The sequence below is a fragment of the Perna viridis genome, chromosome 5 (genome assembly GCF_037379345.1).
Source record: "Perna viridis isolate PV_CMFRI_1.1 ecotype Kerala chromosome 5, ASM3737934v1, whole genome shotgun sequence".
Taxonomy (NCBI): Eukaryota; Metazoa; Mollusca; class Bivalvia; order Mytilida; family Mytilidae; genus Perna; species Perna viridis.
This window is the reverse complement of record NC_142449.1, coordinates 19,997,514-20,022,092: the sequence shown is the minus strand read 5'-3', so window position 1 is coordinate 20,022,092 and position 24,579 is coordinate 19,997,514. Positions and strand designations below refer to the sequence as shown.

At 33.4% G+C, this 24,579-nt stretch overlaps 1 long non-coding RNA gene across 3 annotated transcripts in view; it reads right to left on the bottom strand.

The window, feature by feature from the left end:
* The window catches only part of LOC148616439 (uncharacterized), a 53,082-nt gene that overhangs the window by 2,066 nt on the left and 26,437 nt on the right, over positions 1-24,579 (bottom strand). For 2 of the 3 annotated variants that reach the window (XR_015922215.1, XR_015922217.1), the window contains 2 exons: positions 528-663; positions 5-117 (listed from right to left, as the gene is read on the bottom strand). This is a non-coding gene — a long non-coding RNA (uncharacterized LOC148616439). The remainder of the gene's footprint in view (positions 1-4; positions 118-527; positions 664-24,579) is intronic. The other variant, XR_015922214.1, reaches the window with a different exon arrangement.

Genomic DNA, 24,579 nt, shown 5'->3' with positions numbered 1-24,579 from the left:
TTACGTCGCCTTTATATGAAAATCCACTTAAAACCCATGTTGTGGTAGTTTACGTGTTATGTATCAGAGATATCAATCGATAGGGGACGAAGTCCGTGTACGGTATATACCACAAATCTAAAATATAACATAAGAAGTACTGAAAGCCTGATTTCAGTCTTACAGGGAGTAATATCCGATGTAACTTTCCACAATTTATGAATTAAATACTGGCCAAATGACCAAATAGTTCTGAAAGAGAAAAACAAACTGAATGTAGAGTAAGGTAGTTTCATATCTTAACTTACGGAAGGACTCGTTTGTTGTCATCCATACCTTAATTAAAACTTCCTCCTTTTACATCTCGGCCAGTCTAATATATTAAGTCATATAAGTTGATATCTAGTACTCAGACGTGTTGAAATCAATACACCAAATGGCATAATATACCTAAACCATATTTAATCAAAAAAATCGAATAGGTCTGCAATAGACATGTTTTCACAAAAAAATCCATACATAAAGAAAGACAAAGATATTTCACTTACAGTTTTGTAGCGTGGGTTTCTGTATTGTTTTCCTATAAATGACTTGCAATGGAAACAACTAGTATTTTCTGATATAAATATTGATACCAAATGTAGAAATGGTGGGAAATCCTTTTACAAGATAGCATCAGGAACACTAAAATTTACAATACACAAACGTAAAGAAATAGAAAGTTACACACAGAAGAAATCACTTAAAAAAATAAAGATCTTTATGAAATTGAAATTGATGTGTTGTTTAATCATTCAGTATGTGTTGGTAGAAACATGTTTTCTGGACGATAAATTTGTTCTACAATGTACAAGTTTAAAACAAAAGGAAAGCTGGGATAAGTTTTGGTTTGGGTTGTTACTTAACTGTAAGGAATAAGGGACCAAAACAAGCATTTTCAAGACATCCAATCAATAATTTTATTAAAAGTGTATATATTTCTTTGACATTGTACCTCAAGGTGCCATTCAAAAACAATCTACTGGAGTTTGCAGATTGAGCGTTAAATCTACATTACCATGGATTGTACCTAATGGTACATAGATATTAAAGCCAGGACCCACACACAATTTTCTCACAAAAAAAACACAAAAAAATCCAAATAAAAGACAAAACAGAATAAAAATAAAAACGAAAAAGAAGAAACAAAACCCCCCTAAAAATAAAATAAAACAAGTTTTAAGTTGTGCTTGAAAGCAAGTCACATACAATTCCCTTCATGTTCCACACATGATCACAGAATCAAAAAAATTAAATTCAATGTACAATGTCAAGCCTATATACCACGTTTTATAAAATTTAGATGAAATTTACACTGTTTTCCAGTGGGGCATATTATTTTAGATGGCGGCCATTTTAAATGGCAGCCATCTACAATAATCCAAAATATGGAACTCGTTCACACTTAGATGGTTTTATATATCCTTCAAATCCGATGAATATATTACAAGTAATTTTTTCCTACATAAAGGAGAAGCATTTGAAAAATCACAAAAATCAACCAAATTGTATAATGGCTATTTAAAAGAAACAGAACGCATCAATCCTCATGAGCATTAATGATTTTGAGTAGGAAAATGATATTTCAAGTACTTAGGCCATATTAAGAAAACGGTCAGCAATCTTAAGTTATGGGCGTGCATGATTTTAGCAGGAATACGTGATTTGAAACAGTTTGGCCATGTTAGGCTTACAATGCTTAGATGATATGATAAGCATCAATTTTTGGGTAGATCTCCGTCATACGTGCATGTCAGAGGTACGGTTTGCGTCAGATATGATGATCATATACGTTATTGGTAGGTAAATGTTATTTCGAGTCGAAAGGTCATATCAAAACTAAAGTACGAATCATACGTGATGAGCATGTATGATTTAGGTAGGAAAGGGCTATTTCAAGTAATATTGTCATACTTACGCTCCATATCAAATCATATGTGATGTGCATATACGATTCCAGTAAGAACGTGATGTTTCAAGTACTGTGATCATGTTAAGAGTTCTATTATATATGATTGGTATGGAAAATTAAGATACGGAAAGGGTATTTCACACAGTATTATTATTTTTGGAATTGTATATTGCCTATTGAGGGGTGAACAGTACGCATTAATTGTCATGATCATTAATGACTTTGGGTAGAAAAATGATTTTTCAAGTACTTTGGCCATGTTAAAAAACAGTTGGCATTTCAAGTTATGGGCATGTATAATTTTAGCAAGAATAAGTTATTTAAAACCGCTTGGCCATGTTAGGCGTACACTTCCTATATGAGGTGATGGGCATGCATTTTTGGGTAGTTTTTCTGTCAAACGCGCATGTCAGGGGTACGCTTGCCTTCCGATGTGATGGTCATGTACGTTATTGGTAGGAAAATGTTATATCGAGTCGTAAGGTCATATTAAGAATACAGTACGAATCAGATGTAATAAGCAAGTATAAATTAGGTAGGGAAGTGCTATTTGAAGTAGTATGGTCATATTTAGGGTACATATCAAATCTGATGTGAACAGCATGTATTATTCTGTTAAGAATGAGCTATTTGAAGTAGTATGATCATGTTAAGAGTTCAGTTCGCATCATATGTGATTGGTATGGAGAATTAAGGTACGAAATTGGTATTTCCCACAGTATTGGTATCTTTGGAATTGTATAATGGCTATTTAAGTGAGAACAGTATGCATCAATTGTGATGAGCATTAATGATTTTGGGTAGGAAAATGATACTTCAAGTACTTTGGCCGTATTAAGAAAACGTTTGGCATCTTAAGTTATGGGCATATATGATTTTAGCAGGAATAAGTTATTTGAAACAGTTTGGAGATGTCAGGCGTACAATGCTTATATGATGTGATAAGCATGCATTCTTGGGTAGTTTGTCTGTTAAACGGGCATGTTACGGGTACGGTTTCCCTCCGAAGTGACTATCATGTACGTTATTGGCAGTAAAATTTTATTTCGAGTCGTAAGGTCATATTAAGAATACAGTACGAATTAGATATGATGAGCATGTATGATGTAGGTAGGAAAGTGCTATTTGAAGTAGTATGGTCCAATTTAGGATACATGTCAAATCATATTTGATAAGTATGTTTGATTCTGCTAAGAATGAGCTATTTCAAGTAGTATGATTATGTTAAGAGTTCAGTTCGCATCATCATATGTGATTGATATGGAGAATTAAGGTACGAAAATTGTATTTCACAGAGTATTGTAATCTTTGGAATTGTATAATGGCTATTTAAAGGAGAACTGCACGTATCAATTGTCATGAGCATTAATGATTTTAGGTAGGAAAATGACATTTCAAGTACTTTGGCCATATTAAGGAAACGTTCGCATGTTAAGTTATGGGCATATATGATTTTAGTAGGAATAAGTTATTTGAAACAGTTTGGAGATGTCAGGCGTACAATGCTTATATGATGTGATAAGCATGCATTTTTGGATAGTTTGTCTGTTAAACGGGCATGTTACGGGTACGGTTTCCCCCCGAAGTGACTATCATGTACGTTATTGGCAGTAAAATTTTATTTCGAGTCGTAAGGTCATATTAAGAATACAGTACGAATTAGATATGATGAGCATGTATGATTTAGGTAGGAAAGTGCTATTTGAAGTAGTATGGTCCAATTTAGGATACATATCAAATCAGATTTGATAAGTATGTTTGATTCTGCTAAGAATGAGCTATTTCAAGTAGAATGATTATGTTAAGAGTTAAGTTCGCATCATATGTGATTGGTATGGAGAATTAAGGTACGAAATTGGTATTTCCCACAGTATTGGTATCTTTGGAATTGTATAATGGCTATTTAAGTGAGAACAGTATGCATCAATTGTGATGAGCATTATTGATTTTGGGTAGGAAAATGATATTTCAAGTACTTTGGCCGTATTAAGAAAACGTTTGGCATCTCAAGTTATCGGCTTATATGATTTTAGTAGGAATAAGTTATTTGAAACAGTTTGGCCATGTTAGGCATACACTTTTTATATGTGATAAGCATGCATTTGTGGGTAGTTTTTCTGTCATACGTGCATGTCAGGGGTACGGTTTGCGTCAGATGTGATGATCCTGTACGTTATTGGCAGGAAAATGTTATATCAAGTCGTAAAATCTAATTACAGATAAATTACTAATCAGATGTGATGAGTATGTGTGATTGAAGTAGGAAAGTGCTAGTACAAGTAGTATGGTCATATTTAGGTTACATATCAAATCAGATTTGATAAGTATGTTTGATTCTGCTAAGAATGAGCTATCTCAAGTAGAATGATTATGTTAAGAGTTAAGTTCGCATCATATGTGATTGATATGGAGAATTAAGGTACGAAATTGGTATTTCCCACAGTATTGGTAACTTTGGAATTGTATAATGGCTATTTAAGTGAGAGCAGTATGCATCAATTGTGATGAGCATTATTGATTTTGGGTAGGAAAATGATATTTCAAGCACTTTGGCCGTATTAAGAAAACGTTTGGCATCTCAAGTTATCGGCTTATATGATTTTAGTAGGAATAAGTTATTTGAAACAGTTTGGCCATGTTAGGCATACACTTTTTATATGTGAAAAGCATGCATTTGTGGGTAGTTTTTCTGTCATACGTGCATGTCAGGGGTACGGTTTGCGTCAGATGTGATGATCCTGTACGTTATTGGCAGGAAAATGTTATATCAAGTCGTAAAATCTAATTACAGATAAATTACTAATCAGATGTGATGAGTATGTGTGATTGAAGTAGGAAAGTGCTAGTACAAGTAGTATGGTCATATTTAGGTTACATATCAAATCAGATGTGATAAGTATGTTTGATTCTGCTAAGAATGAGCTATTTCAAGTAGTATGATTATGTTAAGAGTTCAGTTCGCATCATATGTGATTGATATGGAGAATTAAGGTACGAAAATTGTATTTCACAGAGTATTGTTATCTTTGGAATTGTATAATGGCTATTTAAGTGAGAACAGTATGCATCAATTGTGATGAGCATTAATGATTTTGGGTAGGAAAATGATACTTCAAGTACTTTGGCCGTATTAAGAAAATGTTTGGCATCTTAAGTTATGGGCATATATGATTTTAGCAGGAATAAGTTATTTGAAACAGTTTGGAGATGTCAGGCGTACAATGCTTATATGATGTGATAAGCATGCATTCTTGGGTAGTTTGTCTGTTAAACGGGCATGTTACGGGTACGGTTTCCCTCCGAAGTGACTATCATGTACGTTATTGGCAGTAAAATTTTATTTCGAGTCGTAAGGTCATATTAAGAATACAGTACGAATTAGATATGATGAGCATGTATGATTTAGGTAGGAAAGTGCTATTTGAAGTAGTATGGTCCAGTTTAGGATACATATCAAATCAGATTTGATAAGTATGTTTGATTCTGCTAAGAATGAGCTATTTCAAGTAGAATGATTATGTTAAGAGTTAAGTTCGCATCATATGTGATTGATATGGAGAATTAAGGTACGAAATTGGTATTTCCCACAGTATTGGTATCTTTGGAATTGTATAATGGCTATTTAAGTGAGAGCAGTATGCATCAATTGTGATGAGCATTATTGATTTTGGGTAGGAAAATGATATTTCAAGTACTTTGGCTATATTAAGGAAACGTTCGCATGTTAAGTTATGGGCATATATGATTTTAGTAGGAATAAGTTATTTGAAACAGTTTGGAGATGTCAGGCGTACAATGCTTATATGATGTGATAAGCATGCATTTTTGATAGTTTGTCTGTTAAACGGGCATGTTAGGGGTACGGTTTCCCTCCGAAGTGACTATCATGTACGTTATTGGCAGTAAAATTTTATTTCGAGTCGTAAGGTCACATTAAGAATACAGTACGAATTAGATATGATGAGCATGTATGATTTAGGTAGGAAAGTGCTATTTGAAGTAGTATGGTCCAATTTAGGATACATATCAAATCAGATTTGATAAGTATGTTTGATTCTGCTAAGAATGAGCTATTTCAAGTAGAATGATTATGTTAAGAGTTAAGTTCGCATCATATGTGATTGATATGGAGAATTAAGGTACGAAATTGGTATTTCCCACAGTATTGGTATCTTTTTAATTGTATAATGGCTATTTAAGTGAGAGCAGTATGCATCAATTGTGATGAGCATTATTGATTTTGGGTAGGAAAATGATATTTCAAGCACTTTGGCCGTATTAAGAAAACGTTTGGCATCTCAAGTTATGGGCATATATGATTTTAGTAGGAATAAGTTATTTGAAACAGTTTGGCCATGTTAGGCATACACTTTTTATATGTGAAAAGCATGCATTTGTGGGTAGTTTTTCTGTCATACGTGCATGTCAGGGGTACGGTTTGCGTTAGATGTGATGATCCTGTACGTTATTGGCAGGAAAATGTTATATCAAGTCGTAAAATCTAATTACAGATAAATTACTAATCAGATGTGATGAGTATGTGTGATTGAAGTAGGAAAGTGCTAGTACAAGTAGTATGGTCATATTAAGGTTACATATCAAATCAGATTTGATAAGTATGTTTGATTCTGCTAAGAATGAGCTATTTCAAGTAGTATGATTATGTTAAGAGTTCAGTTCGCATCATATATGATTGATATGGAGAATTAAGGTACGAAAATGGTATTTCACAGAGTATTGTTATCTTTGGAATTGTATAATGGCTATTTAAGTGAGAACAGTATGCATCAATTGTGATGAGCATTAATGATTTTGGGTAGGAAAATGATACTTCAAGTACTTTGGCCGTATTAAGAAAATGTTTGGCATCTTAAGTTATGGGCATATATGATTTTAGCAGGAATAAGTTATTTGAAACAGTTTAGAGATGTCAGGCGTACAATGCTTATATGATGTGATAAGCATGCATTCTTGGGTAGTTTGTCTGTTAAGCGGGCATGTTAGGGGTACAGTTTCCCTCCGAAGTGACTATCATGTACGTTATTAGCAGTAAAAATTTTTTTCGAGTCGTAAGGTCATATTAAGAATACAGTAAGAATTAGATATGATGAGCATGTATGATTTAGGTAGGAAAGTGCTATTTGAAGTAGTATGGTCCAATTTAGGATACACATCAAATCAGATTTGATAAGTATGTTTGATTCTGCTAAGAATGAGCTATTTCAAGTAGTATGATTATGTTAAGAGTTCAGTTCGCATCATATGTGATTGATATGGAGAATTAAGGTACGAAAATTGTATTTCACAGAGTATTGTAATCTTTGGAATTGTATAATGGCTATTTAAAGGAGAACTGCACGTCTCAATTGTCATGAGCATTAATGATTTTGTGTAGGAAAATGATATTTCAAGTACTTTGGCCATATAAAGGAAACATTCGCATGTTAAGTTATGGGCATATATGATTTTAGCAGGAATAAGTTATTTGAAACAGTTTGGAGATGTCAGGCGTACAATGCTTATATGATGTGATAAGCATGCATTTTTTGATAGTTTGTCTGTTAAACGGGCATGTTAGGGGTACGGTTTCCCTCCGAAGTGACTATCATGTACGTTATTGGCAGTAAAATTTTATTTCGAGTCGTAAGGTCATATTAAGAATACAGTACGAATTAGATATGATGAGCATGTATGATTTAGGTAGGAAAGTGCTATTTGAAGTAGTATGGTCCAATTTAGGATACATATCAAATCAGATTTGATAAGTATGTTTGATTCTGCTAAGAATGAGCTATTTCAAGTAGAATGATTATGTTAAGAGTTCAGTTCGCATCATATGTGATTGATATGGAGAATTAAGGTACGAAATTGGTATTTCCCACAGTATTGGTATCTTTGGAACTGTATAATGGCTATTTAAGTGAGAGCAGTATGCATCGATTGTGATGAGCATTATTGATTGTGGGTAGGAAAATGATATTTCAAGTACTTTTGACGTATTAAGAAAACGTTTGGCATCTTAAGTTATCCGCTTATATAATTTTAGTAGGAATAAGTTATTTGAAACAGTTTGGCCATGTTGGGCATACACTTTTTATATGTGATAAGCATGCATTTGTGGGTAGTTTTTCTGTCATACGTGCATGTCAGGGGTACGGTTTGCGTCAGATGTGATGATCCTGTACGTTATTGGCAGGAAAATGTTATATCAAGTCGTAAAATCTAATTACAGATAAATTACTAATCAGATGTGATGAGTATGTGTGATTGAAGTAGGAAAGTGCTAGTACAAGTAATATGGTCATATTTAAGTTATATATCAAATCAGATGTGATAAGTATGTTTGATTCTGCTCAGAATGAGCTATTTCAAGTAGTATGATTATGTTAAGAGTTCAGTTTGCATCATATGTGATTTGTATGGAGAATTAAGGTACGAAAATGGTATTTCACAGAGTATTGTTATCTTTGGAATTGTATAATGGCTATGTAAAGAAGAACTGCACGTATCAATTGCCATGAGCATTAATGACTTTAGGTAGGAAAATGATATTTCAAGTACTTTGGCCATATTAAGGAAACGTTCGCATGTTAAGTTATGGGCATATATGATTTTAGCAGGAATAAGTTATTTGAAACAGTTTGGAGATGTCAGGCGTACAATGCTTATATGATGTGATAAGCATGCATTTTTTGATAGTTTGTCTGTTAAGCGGGCATGTTAGGGGTACAGTTTCCCTCCGAAGTGACTATCATGTACGTTATTGGCAGTAAAAAATTTTTTCGAGTCGTAAGGTCATATTAAGAATACAGTACGAATTAGATATGATGAGCATATATGATTTAGGTAGGAAAGTGCTATTTGAAGTAGTATGGTCCAATTTAGGATACACATCAAATCAGATTTGATAAGTATGTTTGATTCTGCTAAGAATGAGCTATTTCAAGTAGTATGATTATGTTAAAAGATCAGTTCGCATCATATGTGATTGATATGGAGAATTAAGGTACGAAAATTGTATTTCACAGAGTATTGTAATCTTTGGAATTGTATAATGGCTATTTAAAGGAGAACTGCACGTCTCAATTGTCATGAGCATTAATGATTTTGTGTAGGAAAATGATATTTCAAGTACTTTGGCCATATAAAGGAAACATTCGCATGTTAAGTTATGGGCATATATGATTTTAGCAGGAATAAGTTATTTGAAACAGTTTGGAGATGTCAGGCGTACAATGCTTATATGATGTGATAAGCATGCATTTTTTGATAGTTTGTCTGTTAAACGGGCATGTTAGGGGTACGGTTTCCCTCCGAAGTGACTATCATGTACGTTATTGGCAGTAAAATTTTATTTCGAGTCGTAAGGTCATATTAAGAATACAGTACGAATTAGATATGATGAGCATGTATGATTTAGGTAGGAAAGTGCTATTTGAAGTAGTATGGTCCAAATTAGGATACATGTCAAATCATATTTGATAAGTATGTTTGATTCTGCTAAGAATGAGCTATTTCAAGCAGAATGATTATGTTAAGAGTTAAGTTCGCATCATATGTGATTGATATGGAGAATTAAGGTACGAAATTGGTATTTCCCACAGTATTGGTATCTTTGGAATTGTATAATGGCTATTTAAGTGAGAGCAGTATGCATCAATTGTGATGAGCATTATTGATTTTGGGTAGGAAAATGATTTTTCAAGCACTTTGGCCTTATTAAGAAAACGTTTGGCATCTTAAGTTATCGGCTTATATGATTTTAGTAGAAATAAGTTATTTGAAACAGTTTGGCCATGTTAGGCATACACTTTTTATATGTGATAAGCATGCATTTGTGGGTAGTTTTTCTGTCATACGTGCATGTCAGGGGTACGGTTTGCGTCAGATGTGATGATCCTGTACGTTATTGGCAGGAAAATGTTATATCAAGTCGTAAAATCTAATTACAGATAAATTATTAATCAGATGTGATGAGTATGTGTGATTGAAGTAGGAAAGTGCTAGTACAAGTAATATGGTCATATTTAGGTTACATATCAAATCAGATGTGATAAGTATGTTTGATTCTGCTAAGAATGAGCTATTTCAAGTCGTATGATTATGTTAAGGGTTCAGTTCGCATCATATGTGATTTGTATGGAGAATTAAGGTACGAAAATGGTATTTCACAGAGTATTGTTATCTTTGGAATTGTATAATGGCTATGTAAAGAAGAACTGCACGTATCAATTGCCATGAGCATTTATGACTTTAGGTAGGATAATGATATTTCAAGTACTTTGGCCATATTAAGGAAACGTTCGCATGTTAAGTTATGGGCATATATGATTTTAGCAGGAATAAGTTATTTGAAACAGTTTGGAGATGTCAGGCGTACAATGCTTATATGATGTGATAAGCATGCATTCTTGGGTAGTTTGTCTGTTAAGCGGGCATGTTAGGGGTACAGTTTCCCTCCGAAGTGACTATCATGTACGTTATTGGCAGTAAAAAATTTTTTCGAGTCGTAAGGTCATATTAAGAATACAGTACGAATTAGATATGATGAGCATGTATGATTTAGATAGGAAAGTGCTATTTGAAGTAGTATGGTCCAATTTAGGATACACATCAAATCAGATTTGATAAGTATGTTTGATTCTGCTAAGAATGAGCTATTTCAAGTAGTATGATTATGTTAAGAGTTCAGTTCGCATCATATGTGATTGATATGGAGAATTAAGGTACGAAAATTGTATTTCACAGAGTATTGTAATCTTTGGAATTGTATAATGGCTATATAAAGGAGAACTGCACGTCTCAATTGTCATGAGCATTAATGATTTTGTGTAGGAAAATGATATTTCAAGTACTTTGGCCATATAAAGGAAACATTCGCATGTTAAGTTATGGGCATATATGATTTTAGCAGGAATAAGTTATTTGAAACAGTTTGGAGATGTCAGGCGTACAATGCTTATATGATGTGATAAGCATGCATTTTTTGATAGTTTGTCTGTTAAACGGGCATGTTAGGGGTACGGTTTCCCTCCGAAGTGACTATCATGTACGTTATTGGCAGTAAAATTTTATTTCGAGTCGTAAGGTCATATTAAGAATACAGTACGAATTAGATATGATGAGCATGTATGATTTAGGTAGGAAAGTGCTATTTGAAGTAGTATGGTCCAATTTAGGATACATGTCAAATCATATTTGATAAGTATGTTTGATTCTGCTAAGAATGAGCTATTTCAAGCAGAATGATTATGTTAAGAGTTAAGTTCGCATCATATGTGATTGATATGGAGAATTAAGGTACGAAATTGGTATTTCCCACAGTATTGGTATCTTTGGAATTGTATAATGGCTATTTAAGTGAGAGCAGTATGCATCAATTGTGATGAGCATTATTGATTTTGGGTAGGAAAATGATATTTCAAGTACTTTGGACGTATTAAGAAAATGTTTGGCATCTTAAGTTATCGGCTTATATGATTTTAGTAGGAATAAGTTATTTGAAACAGTTTGGCCATGTTAGGCATACACTTTTTATATGTGATAAGCATGCATTTGTGGGTAGTTTTTCTGTCATACGTGCATGTCAGGGGTACGGTTTGCGTCAGATGTGATGATCCTGTACGTTATTGGCAGGAAAATGTTATATCAAGTCGTAAAATCTAATTACAGATAAATTACTAATCAGATATGATGAATATGTGTGATTGAAGTAGGAAAGTGCTAGTACAAGTAATATGGTCATATTTAAGTTATATATCAAATCAGATGTGATAAGTATGTTTGATTCTGCTCAGAATGAGCTATTTCAAGTAGTATGATTATGTTAAGAGTTCAGTTTGCATCATATGTGATTTGTATGGAGAATTAAGGTACGAAAATGGTATTTCACAGAGTATTGTTATCTTTGGAATTGTATAATGGCTATGTAAAGAAGAACTGCACGTATCAATTGCCATGAGCATTAATGACTTTAGGTAGGAAAATGATATTTCAAGTACTTTGGCCATATTAAGGAAACGTTCGCATGTTAAGTTATGGGCATATATGATTTTAGCAGGAATAAGTTATTTGAAACAGTTTGGAGATGTCAGGCGTACAATGCTTATATGATGTGATAAGCATGCATTTTTTGATAGTTTGTCTGTTAAGCGGGCATGTTAGGGGTACAGTTTCCCTCCGAAGTGACTATCGTGTACGTTATTGGCAGTAAAAAAATTTTTCGAGTCGTAAGGTCATATTAAGAATACAGTACGAATTAGATATGATGAGCATGTATGATTTAGGTAGGAAAGTGCTATTTGAAGTAGTATGGTCCAATTTAGGATACACATCAAATCAGATTTGATAAGTATGTTTGATTCTGCTAAGAATGAGCTATTTCAAGTAGTATGATTATGTTAAGAGTTCAGTTCGCATCATATGTGATTGATATGGAGAATTAAGGTACGAAAATTGTATTTCACAGAGTATTGTAATCTTTGGAATTGTATAATGGCTATTTAAAGGAGAACTGCACGTCTCAATTGTCATGAGCATTAATGATTTTGTGTAGGAAAATGATATTTCAAGTACTTTGGCCATATAAAGGAAACATTCGCATGTTAAGTTATGGGCATATATGATTTTAGCAGGAATAAGTTATTTGAAACAGTTTGGAGATGTCAGGCGTACAATGCTTATATGATGTGATAAGCATGCATTTTTTGATAGTTTGTCTGTTAAACGGGCATGTTAGGGGTACGGTTTCCCTCCGAAGTGACTATCATGTACGTTATTGGCAGTAAAATTTTATTTCGAGTCGTAAGGTCATATTAAGAATACAGTACGAATTAGATATGATGAGCATGTATGATTTAGGTAGGAAAGTGCTATTTGAAGTAGTATGGTCCAAATTAGGATACATGTCAAATCATATTTGATAAGTATGTTTGATTCTGCTAAGAATGAGCTATTTCAAGCAGAATGATTATGTTAAGAGTTAAGTTCGCATCATATGTGATTGATATGGAGAATTAAGGTACGAAATTGGTATTTCCCACAGTATTGGTATCTTTGGAATTGTATAATGGCTATTTAAGTGAGAGCAGTATGCATCAATTGTGATGAGCATTATTGATTTTGGGTAGGAAAATGATTTTTCAAGCACTCTGGCCGTATTAAGAAAACGTTTGGCATCTTAAGTTATCGGCTTATATGATTTTAGTAGGAATAAGTTATTTGAAACAGTTTGGCCATGTTAGGCATACACTTTTTATATGTGATAAGCATGCATTTGTGGGTAGTTTTTCTGTCATACGTGCATGTCAGGGGTACGGTTTGCTTCAGATGTGATGATCCTGTACGTTATTGGCAGGAAAATGTTATATCAAGTCGTAAAATCTAATTACAGATAAATTATTAATCAGATGTGATGAGTATGTGTGATTGAAGTAGGAAAGTGCTAGTACAAGTAATATGGTCATATTTAGGTTACATATCAAATCAGATGTGATAAGTATGTTTGATTCTGCTAAGAATGAGCTATTTCAAGTCGTATGATTATGTTAAGGGTTCAGTTCGCATCATATGTGATTTGTATGGAGAATTAAGGTACGAAAATGGTATTTCACAGAGTATTGTTATCTTTGGAATTGTATAATGGCTATGTAAAGAAGAACTGCACGTATCAATTGCCATGAGCATTAATGACTTTAGGTAGGAAAATGATATTTCAAGTACTTTGGCCATATTAAGGAAACGTTCGCATGTTAAGTTATGGGCATATATGATTTTAGCAGGAATAAGTTATTTGAAACAGTTTGGAGATGTCAGGCGTACAATGCTTATATAATGTGATAAGCATGCATTCTTGGGTAGTTTGTCTGTTAAACGGGCATGTTAGGGGTACGGTTTCCCTCCGAAGTGACTATCATGTACGTTATTGGCAGTAAAAAATTTTTTCGAGTCGTAAGGTCATATTAAGAATACAGTACGAATTAGATATGATGAGCATATATGATTTAGGTAGGAAAGTGCTATTTGAAGTAGTATGGTCCAATTTAGGATACACATCAAATCAGATTTGATAAGTATGTTTGATTCTGCTAAGAATGAGCTATTTCAAGTAGTATGATTATGTTAAAAGTTCAGTTCGCATCATATGTGATTGATATGGAGAATTAAGGTACGAAAATTGTATTTCACAGAGTATTGTAATCTTTGGAATTGTATAATGGCTATTTAAAGGAGAACTGCACGTCTCAATTGTCCTGAGCATTAATGATTTTGTGTAGGAAAATGATATTTCAAGTACTTTGGCCATATAAAGGACACATTCGCATGTTAAGTTATGGGCATATATGATTTTAGCAGGAATAAGTTATTTGAAACAGTTTGGAGATGTCAGGCGTACAATGCTTATATGATGTGATAAGCATGCATTTTTTGATAGTTTGTCTGTTAAACGGGCATGTTAGGGGTACGGTTTCCCTCCGAAGTGACTATCATGTACGTTATTGGCAGTAAAATTTTATTTCGAGTCGTAAGGTCATATTAAGAATACAGTACGAATTAGATATGATGAGCATGTATGATTTAGGTAGGAAAGTGCTATTTGAAGTAGTATGGTCCAAATTAGGATACATGTCAAATCATATTTGATAAGTGTGTTTGATTCTGCTAAGAATGAGCTATTTCAAGCAGAATGATTATGTTAAGAGTTAAGTTCGCATCATATGTGATTGATATGGAGAATTAAGGTACGAAATTGGTATTTCCCACAGTATTGGTATCTTTGGAATTGTATAATGGCTATTTAAGTGAGAGCAGTATGCATCAATTGTGATGAGCATTATTGATTTTGGGTAGGAAAATGATTTTTCAAGCACTTTGGCCATATTAAGAAAACGTTTGGCATCTTAAGTTATCGGCTTATATGATTTTAGTAGAAATAAGTTATTTGAAACAGTTTGGCCATGTTAGGCATACACTTTTTATATGTGATAAGCATGCATTTGTGGGTAGTTTTTCTCTCATACGTGCATGTCAGGGGTACGGTTTGCGTCAGATGTGATGATCCTGTACGTTATTGGCAGGAAAATGTTATATCAAGTCGTAAAATCTAATTACAGATAAATTAATAATCAGATGTGATGAGTATGTGTGATTGAAGTAGGAAAGTGCTAGTACAAGTAATATGGTCATATTTAGGTTACATATCAAATCAGATGTGATAAGTATGTTTGATGCTGCTAAGAATGAGCTATTTCAAGTCGTATGATTATGTTAAGGGTTCAGTTCGCATCATATGTGATTTGTATGGAGAATTAAGGTACGAAAATGGTATTTCACAGAGTATTGTTATCTTTGAAATTGTATAATGGCTATGTAAAGAAGAACTGCACGTATCAATTGCCATGAGCATTTATGACTTTAGGTAGGAAAATGATATTTCAAGTACTTTGGCCATATTAAGGAAACGTTCGCATGTTAAGTTATGGGCATATATGATTTTAGCAGGAATAAGTTATTTGAAACAGTTTGGAGATGTCAGGCGTACAATGCTTATATGATGTGATAAGCATGCATTCTTGGGTAGTTTGTCTGTTAAGCGGGCATGTTAGGGGTACAGTTTCCCTCCGAAGTGACTATCATGTACGTTATTGGCAGTAAAAAATTTTTTCGAGTCGTAAGGTCATATTAAGAATACAGTACGAATTAGATATGATGAGCATGTATGATTTAGGTAGGAAAGTGCTATTTGAAGTAGTATGGTCCAATTTAGGATACACATCAAATCAGATTTGATAAGTATGTTTGATTCTGCTAAGAATGAGCTATTTCAAGTAGTATGATTATGTTAAGAGTTCAGTTCGCATCATATGTGATTGATATGGAGAATTAAGGTACGAAAATTGTATTTCACATAGTATTGTAATCTTTGGTATTGTATAATGGCTATATAAAGGAGAACTGCACGTCTCAATTGTCATGAGCATTAATGATTTTGTGTAGGAAAATGATATTTCAAGTACTTTGGCCATATAAAGGAAACATTCGCATGTTAAGTTATGGGCATATATGATTTTAGCAGGAATAAGTTATTTGAAACAGTTTGGAGATGTCAGGCGTACAATGCTTATATGATGTGATAAGCATGCATTTTTTGATAGTTTGTCTGTTAAACGGGCATGCTAGGGGTACGGTTTCCCTCCGAAGTGACTATCATGTACGTTATTGGCAGTAAAATTTTATTTCGAGTCGTAAGGTCATATTAAGAATACAGTACGAATTAGATATGATGAGCATGTATGATTTAGGTAGGAAAGTGCTATTTGAAGTAGTATGGTCCAATTTAGGATACATGTCAAATCATATTTGATAAGTATGTTTGATTCTGCTAAGAATGAGCTATTTCAAGCAGAATGATTATGTTAAGAGTTAAGTTCGCATCATATGTGATTGATATGGAGAATTAAGGTACGAAATTGGTATTTCCCACAGTATTGGTATCTTTGGAATTGTATAATGGCTATTTAAGTGAGAGCAGTATGCATCAATTGTGATGAGCATTATTGATTTTGGGTAGGAAAATGATATTTCAAGTACTTTGGACGTATTAAGAAAATGTTTGGCATCTTAAGTTATCGGCTTATATGATTTTAGTAGGAATAAGTTATTTGAAACAGTTTGGCCATGTTAGGCATACACTTTTTATATGTGATAAGCATGCATTTGTGGGTAGTTTTTCTGTCATACGTGCATGTCAGGGGTACGGTTTGCGTCAGATGTGATGATCCTGTACGTTATTGGCAGGAAAATGTTATATCAAGTCGTAAAATCTAATTACAGATAAATTACTAATCAGATGTGATGAATATGTGTGATTGAAGTAGGAAAGTGCTAGTACAAGTAATATGGTCATATTTAAGTTATATATCAAATCAGATGTGATAAGTATGTTTGATTCTGCTCAGAATGAGCTATTTCAAGTAGTATGATTATGTTAAGAGTTCAGTTTGCATCATATGTGATTTGTATGGAGAATTAAGGTACGAAAATGGTATTTCACAGAGTATTGTTATCTTTGAAATTGTATAATGGCTATGTAAAGAAGAACTGCACGTATCAATTGCCATGAGCATTAATGACTTTAGGTAGAAAAATGATATTTCAAGTACTTTGGCCATATTAAGGAAACGTTCGCATGTTAAGTTATGGGCATATATGATTTTAGCAGGAATAAGTTATTTGAAACAGTTTGGAGATGTCAGGCGTACAATGCTTATATGATGTGATAAGCATGCATTTTTTGATAGTTTGTCTGTTAAGCGGGCATGTTAGGGGTACAGTTTCCCTCCGAAGTGACTATCATGTACGTTATTGGCAGTAAAAAAAATTTTCGAGTCGTAAGGTCATATTAAGAATACAGTACGAATTAGATATGATGAGCATGTATGATTTAGGTAGGAAAGTGCTATTTGAAGTAGTATGGTCCAATTTAGGATACACATCAAATCAGATTTGATAAGTATGTTTGATTCTGCTAAGAATGAGCTATTTCAAGTAGTATGATTATGTTAAGAGTTCAGTTCGCATCATATGTGATTGATATGGAGAATTAAGGTACGAAAATTGTATTTCACAGAGTATTGTAATCTTTGGAATTGTATAATGGCTATTTAAAGGAGAACTGCACGTCTCAATTGTCATGAGCATTAATGATTTTGTGTAGGAAAATGATATTTCAAGTACTTTGGCCATATAAAGGAAACATTCGCATGTTAAGTTATGGGCATATATGATTTTAGCAGGAATAAGTTATTTGAAACAGTTTGGAGATGTCAGGCGTACAATGCTTATATGATGTGATAAGCATGCATTTTTTGATAGTTTGTCTGTTAAACGGGCATGTTAGGGGTACGGTTTCCCTCCGAAGTGACTATCATGTACGTTATTGGCAGTAAAATTTTATTTCGAGTCGTAAGGTCATATTAAGAATACAGTACGAATTAGATATGATGAGCATGTATGATTTAGGTAGGAAAGTGCTATTTGAAGTAGTATGGTCCAAATTAGGATACATGTCAAATCATATTTGATAAGTATGTTTGATTCTGCTAAGAATGAGCTATTTCAAGCAGAATGATTATGTTAAGAGTTAAGTTCGCATCATATGTGATTGATATGGAGAATTAAGGTACGAAATTGGTATTTCCCACAGTATTGGTATCTTTGGAATTGTATAATGGCTATTTAAGTGAGAGCAGTATGCATCAATTGTGATGAGCATTATTGATTTTGGGTAGGAAAATGATTTTTCAAGCACTCTGGCCGTATTAAGAAAACGTTTGGCATCTTAAGTTATCGGCTTATATGATTTTAGTAGGAATAAGTTATTTGAAACAGTTTGGCCATGTTAGGCATACACTTTTTATATGTGATAAGCATGCATTTGTGGGTAGTTTTTCTGTCATACGTGCATGTCAGGGGTACTGTTTGCTTCAGATGTGATGATCCTGTACGTTATTGGCAGGAAAATGTTATATCAAGTCGTAAAATCTAATTACAGATAAATTATTAATCAGATGTGATGAGTATGTGTGATTGAAGTAGGAAAGTGCTAGTACAAGTAATATGGTCATATTTAGGTTACATATCAAATCAGATGTGATAAGTATGTTTGATTCTGCTAAGAATGAGCTATTTCAAGTCGTATGATTATGTTAAGGGTTCAGTTCGCATCATATGTGATTTGTATGGAGAATTAAGGTACGAAAATTGTATTTCACATAGTATTGTAATCTTTAGAATTGTATAATGGCTATTTAAAGGAGAACTGCACGTCTCAATTGTCATGAGCATTAATGATTTTGTGTAGGAAAATGATATTTCAAGTACTTTGGCCATATAAAGGAAACATTCGCATGTTAAGTTATGGGCATATATGATTTTAGCAGGAATAAGTTATTTGAAACAGTTTGGAGATGTCAGGCGTACAATGCTTATATGATGTGATAAGCATGCATTTTTTGATAGTTTGTCTGTTAAACGGGCATGTTAGGGGTACGGTTTCCCTCCGAAGTGACTATCATGGACGTTATTGGCAGTAAAATTTTATTTCGAGTCGTAAGGTCATATTAAGAATACAGTACGAATTAGATATGATGAGCATGTATGATTTAGGTAGGAAAGTGCTATTTGAAGTAGTATGGTCCAATTTAGGATACATGTCAAATCATATTTGATAAGTATGTTTGATTCTGCTAAGAATGAGCTATTTCAAGCAGAATGATTATGTTAAGAGTTAAGTTCGCATCATATGTGATTGATATGGAGAATTAAGGTACGAAATTGGTATTTCCCACAGTATTGGTATCTTTGGAATTGTATAATGGCTATTTAAGTGAGAGCAGTATGCATCAATTGTGATGAGCATTATTGATTTTGGGTAGGAAAATGATATTTCAAGTACTTTGGACGTATTAAGAAAATGTTTGGCATCTCAAGTTATCGGCTTATATGATTTTAGTAGGAATAAGTTATTTGAAACAGTTTGGCCATGTTAGGCATACACTTTTTATATGTGATAAGCATGCATTTGTGGGTAGTTTTTCTGTCATACGTGCATGTCAGGGGTACGGTTTGCGTCAGATGTGATGATCCTGTACGTTATTGGCAGGAAAATGTTATATCAAGTCGTAAAATCTAATTACAGATAAATTACTAATCAGATGTGATGAGTATGTGTGATTGAAGTAGGAAAGTGCTAGTACAAGTAATATGGTCATATTTAAGTTATATATCAAATCAGATGTGGTAATTATGTTTAATTCTGCTCAGAATGAGCTATTTCAAGTAGTATGATTATGTTAAGAGTTCAGTTCGCATCATATGTGATTTGTATGGAGAATTAAGGTACGAAAATGGTATTTAACAGAGTATTGTTATCTTTGGAATTGTATAATGGCTATGTAAAGAAGAACTGCACGTATCAATTGCCATGAGCATTAATGACTTTAGGTAGGAAAATGATATTTCAAGTACTTTGGCCATATTAAGGAAACGTTCGCATGTTAAGTTATGGGCATATATGATTTTAGCAGGAATAAGTTATTTGAAACAGTTTGGAGATGTCAGGCGTACAATGCTTATATGATGTGATAAGCATGCATTCTTGGGTAGTTTGTCTGCAAAGCGGGCATGTTAGGGGTACAGTTTCCCTCCGAAGTGACTATCATGTACGTTATTGGCAGTAAAAAATTTTTCGAGTCGTAAGGTCATATTAAGAATACAGTACGAATTAGATATGATGAGCATGCATGATTTAGGTAGGAAAGTGCTATTTGAAGTAGTATGGTCCAATTTAGGATACACATCAAATCAGATTTGATCAGTATGTTTGATTCTGCTAAGAATGAGCTATTTCAAGTAGTATGATTATGTTAAGAGTTCAGTTCGCATCATATGTGATTGATATGGAGAATTAAGGTACGAAAATTGTATTTCACATAGTATTGTAATCTTTGGAATTGTATAATGGCTATTTGAAGGAGAACTGCACGTCTCAATTGTCATGAGCATTAATGATTTTGTGTAGGAAAATAATATTTCAAGTACTTTGGCCATATAAAGGAAACATTCGCATGTTAAGTTATGGGCATATATGATTTTAGCAGGAATAAGTTATTTGAAACAGTTTGGAGATGTCAGGCGTACAATGCTTATATGATGTGATAAGCATGCATTTTTTGATAGTTTGTCTGTTAAACGGGCATGTTAGGGGTACGGTTTCCCTCCGAAGTGACTATCATGGACGTTATTGGCAGTAAAATTTTATTTCGAGTCGTAAGGTCATATTAAGAATACAGTACGAATTAGATATGATGAGCATGTATGATTTAGGTAGGAAAGTGCTATTTGAAGTAGTATGGTCCAATTTAGGATACATGTCAAATCATATTTGATAAGTATGTTTGATTCTGCTAAGAATGAGCTATTTCAAGCAGAATGATTATGTTAAGAGTTAAGTTCGCATCATATGTGATTGATATGGAGAATTAAGGTACGAAATTGGTATTTCCCACAGTATTGGTATCTTTGGAATTGTATAATGGCTATTTAAGTGAGAGCAGTATGCATCAATTGTGATGAGCATTATTGATTTTGGGTAGGAAAATGATATTTCAAGTACTTTGGACGTATTAAGAAAATGTTTGGCATCTTAAGTTATCGGCTTATATGATTTTAGTAGGAATAAGTTATTTGAAACAGTTTGGCCATGTTAGGCATACACTTTTTATATGTGATAAGCATGCATTTGTGGGTAGTTTTTCTGTCATACGTGCATGTCAGGGGTACGGTTTGCGTCAGATGTGATGATCCTGTACGTTATTGGCAGGAAAATGTTATATCAAGTCGTAAAATCTAATTACAGATAAATTACTAATCAGATGTGATGAGTATGTGTGATTGAAGTAGGAAAGTGCTAGTACAAGTAATATGGTCATATTTAAGTTATATATCAAATCAGATGTGGTAAGTATGTTTAAATCTGCTAAGAATGAGCTATTTCAAGTAGTATGATTATGTTAAGAGTTCAGTTCGCATCATATGTGATTTGTATGGAGAATTAAGGTACGAAAATGGTATTTCACAGAGTATTGTTATCTTTGGAATTGTATAATGGCTATGTAAAGAAGAACTGCACGTATCAATTGCCATGAGCATTAATGACTTTAGGTAGGAAAATGATATTTCAAGTACTTTGGCCATATTAAGGAAACGTTCGCATGTTAAGTTATGGGCATATATGATTTTAGCAGGAATAAGTTATTTGAAACAGTTTGGAGATGTCAGGCGTACAATGCTTATATGATGTGATAAGCATGCATTCTTGGGTAGTTTGTCTGCAAAGCGGGCATGTTAGGGGTACAGTTTCCCTCCGAAGTGACTATCATGTACGTTATTGGCAGTAAAAAATTTTTCGAGTCGTAAGGTCATATTAAGAATACAGTACGAATTAGATATGATGAGCATGCATGATTTAGGTAGGAAAGTGCTATTTGAAGTAGTATGGTCCAATTTAGGATACACATCAAATCAGATTTGATCAGTATGTTTGATTCTGCTAAGAATGAGCTATTTCAAGTAGTATGATTATGTTAAGAGTTCAGTTCGCATCATATGTGATTGATATGGAGAATTAAGGTACGAAAATTGTATTTCACATAGTATTGTAATCTTTGGAATTGTATAATGGCTATTTGAAGGAGAACTGCACGTCTCAATTGTCATGAGCATTAATGATTTTGTGTAGGAAAATAATATTTCAAGTACTTTGGCCATATAAAGGAAACATTCGCATGTTAAGTTATGGGCATATATGATTTTAGCAGGAATAAGTTATTTGAAACAGTTTGGAGATGTCAGGCGTACAATGCTTATATGATGTGATAAGCATGCATTTTTTGATAGTTTGTCTGTTAAACGGGCATGTTAGGGGTACGGTTTCCCTCCGAAGTGACTATCATGGACGTTATTGGCAGTAAAATTTTATTTCGAGTCGTAAGGTCATATTAAGAATACAGTACGAATTAGATATGATGAGCATGTATGATTTAGGTAGGAAAGTGCTATTTGAAGTAGTATGGTCCAATTTAGGATACATGTCAAATCATATTTGATAAGTATGTTTGATTCTGCTAAGAATGAGCTATTTCAAGCAGAATGATTATGTTAAGAGTTAAGTTCGCATCATATGTGATTGATATGGAGAATTAAGGTACGAAATTGGTATTTCCCACAGTATTGGTATCTTTGGAATTGTATAATGGCTATTTAAGTGAGAGCAGTATGCATCAATTGTGATGAGCATTATTGATTTTGGGTAGGAAAATGATATTTCAAGTACTTTGGACGTATTAAGAAAATGTTTGGCATCTTAAGTTATCGGCTTATATGATTTTAGTAGGAATACGTTATTTGAAACAGTTTGGCCATGTTAGGCATACACTTTTTATATGTGATAAGCATGCATTTGTGGGTAGTTTTTCTGTCATACGTGCATGTCAGGGGTACGGTTTGCGTCAGATGTGATGATCCTGTACGTTATTGGCAGGAAAATGTTATATCAAGTCGTAAAATCTAATTACAGATAAATTACTAATCAGATGTGATGAGTATGTGTGATTGAAGTAGGAAAGTGCTAGTACAAGTAATATGGTCATATTTAAGTTATATATCAAATCAGATGTGGTAAGTATGTTTAATTCTGCTCAGAATGAGCTATTTCAAGTAGTATGATTATGTTAAGAGTTCAGTTCGCATCATATGTGATTTGTATGGAGAATTAAGGTACGAAAATGGTATTTCACAGAGTATTGTTATCTTTGGAATTGTATAATGGCTATGTAAAGAAGAACTGCACGTATCAATTGCAATGAGCATTAATGACTTTAGGTAGGAAAATGATATTTCAAGTACTTTGGCCATATTAAGGAAACGTTCGCATGTTAAGTTATGGGCATATATGATTTTAGCAGGAATAAGTTATTTGAAACAGTTTGGAGATGTCAGGCGTACAATGCTTATATGATGTGATAAGCATGCATTCTTGGGTAGTTTGTCTGCTAAGCGGGCATGTTAGGGGTACAGTTTCCCTCCGAAGTGACTATCATGTACGTTATTGGCAGTAAAAAATTTTTCGAGTCGTAAGGTCATATTAAGAATACAGTACGAATTAGATATGATGAGCATGTATGATTTAGGTAGGAAAGTGCTATTTGAAGTAGTATGGTCCAATTTAGGATACACATCAAATCAGATTTGATCAGTATGTTTGATTCTGCTAAGAATGAGCTATTTCAAGTAGTATGATTATGTTTAGAGTTCAGTTCGCATCATATGTGATTGATATGGAGAATTAAGGTACGAAAATTGTATTTCACATAGTATTGTAATCTTTGGAATTGTATAATGGCTATTTGAAGGAGAACTGCACGTCTCAATTGTCATGAGCATTAATGATTTTGTGTAGGAAAATAATATTTCAAGTACTTTGGCCATATAAAGGAAACATTCGCATGTTAAGTTATGGGCATATATGATTTTAGCAGGAATAAGTTATTTGAAACAGTTTGGAGATGTCAGGCGTACAATGCTTATATGATGTGATAAGCATGCATTTTTTGATAGTTTGTCTGTTAAACGGGCATGTTAGGGGTACGGTTTCCCTCCGAAGTGACTATCATGTACGTTATTGGCAGTAAAATTTTATTTCGAGTCGTAAGGTCATATTAAGAATACAGTACGAATTAGATATGATGAGCATGTATGATTTAGGTAGGAAAGTGCTATTTGAAGTAGTATGGTCCAATTTAGGATACATGTCAAATCATATTTGATAAGTATGTTTGATTCTGCTAAGAATGAGCTATTTCAAGCAGAATGATTATGTTAAGAGTTAAGTTCGCATCATATGTGATTGATATGGAGAATTAAGGTACGAAATTGGTATTTCCCACAGTATTGGTATCTTTGGAATTGTATAATGGCTATTTAAGTGAGAGCAGTATGCATCAATTGTGATGAGCATTATTGATTTTGGGTAGGAAAATGATATTTCAAGTACTTTGGGCGTATTAAGAAAATGTTTGGCATCTTAAGTT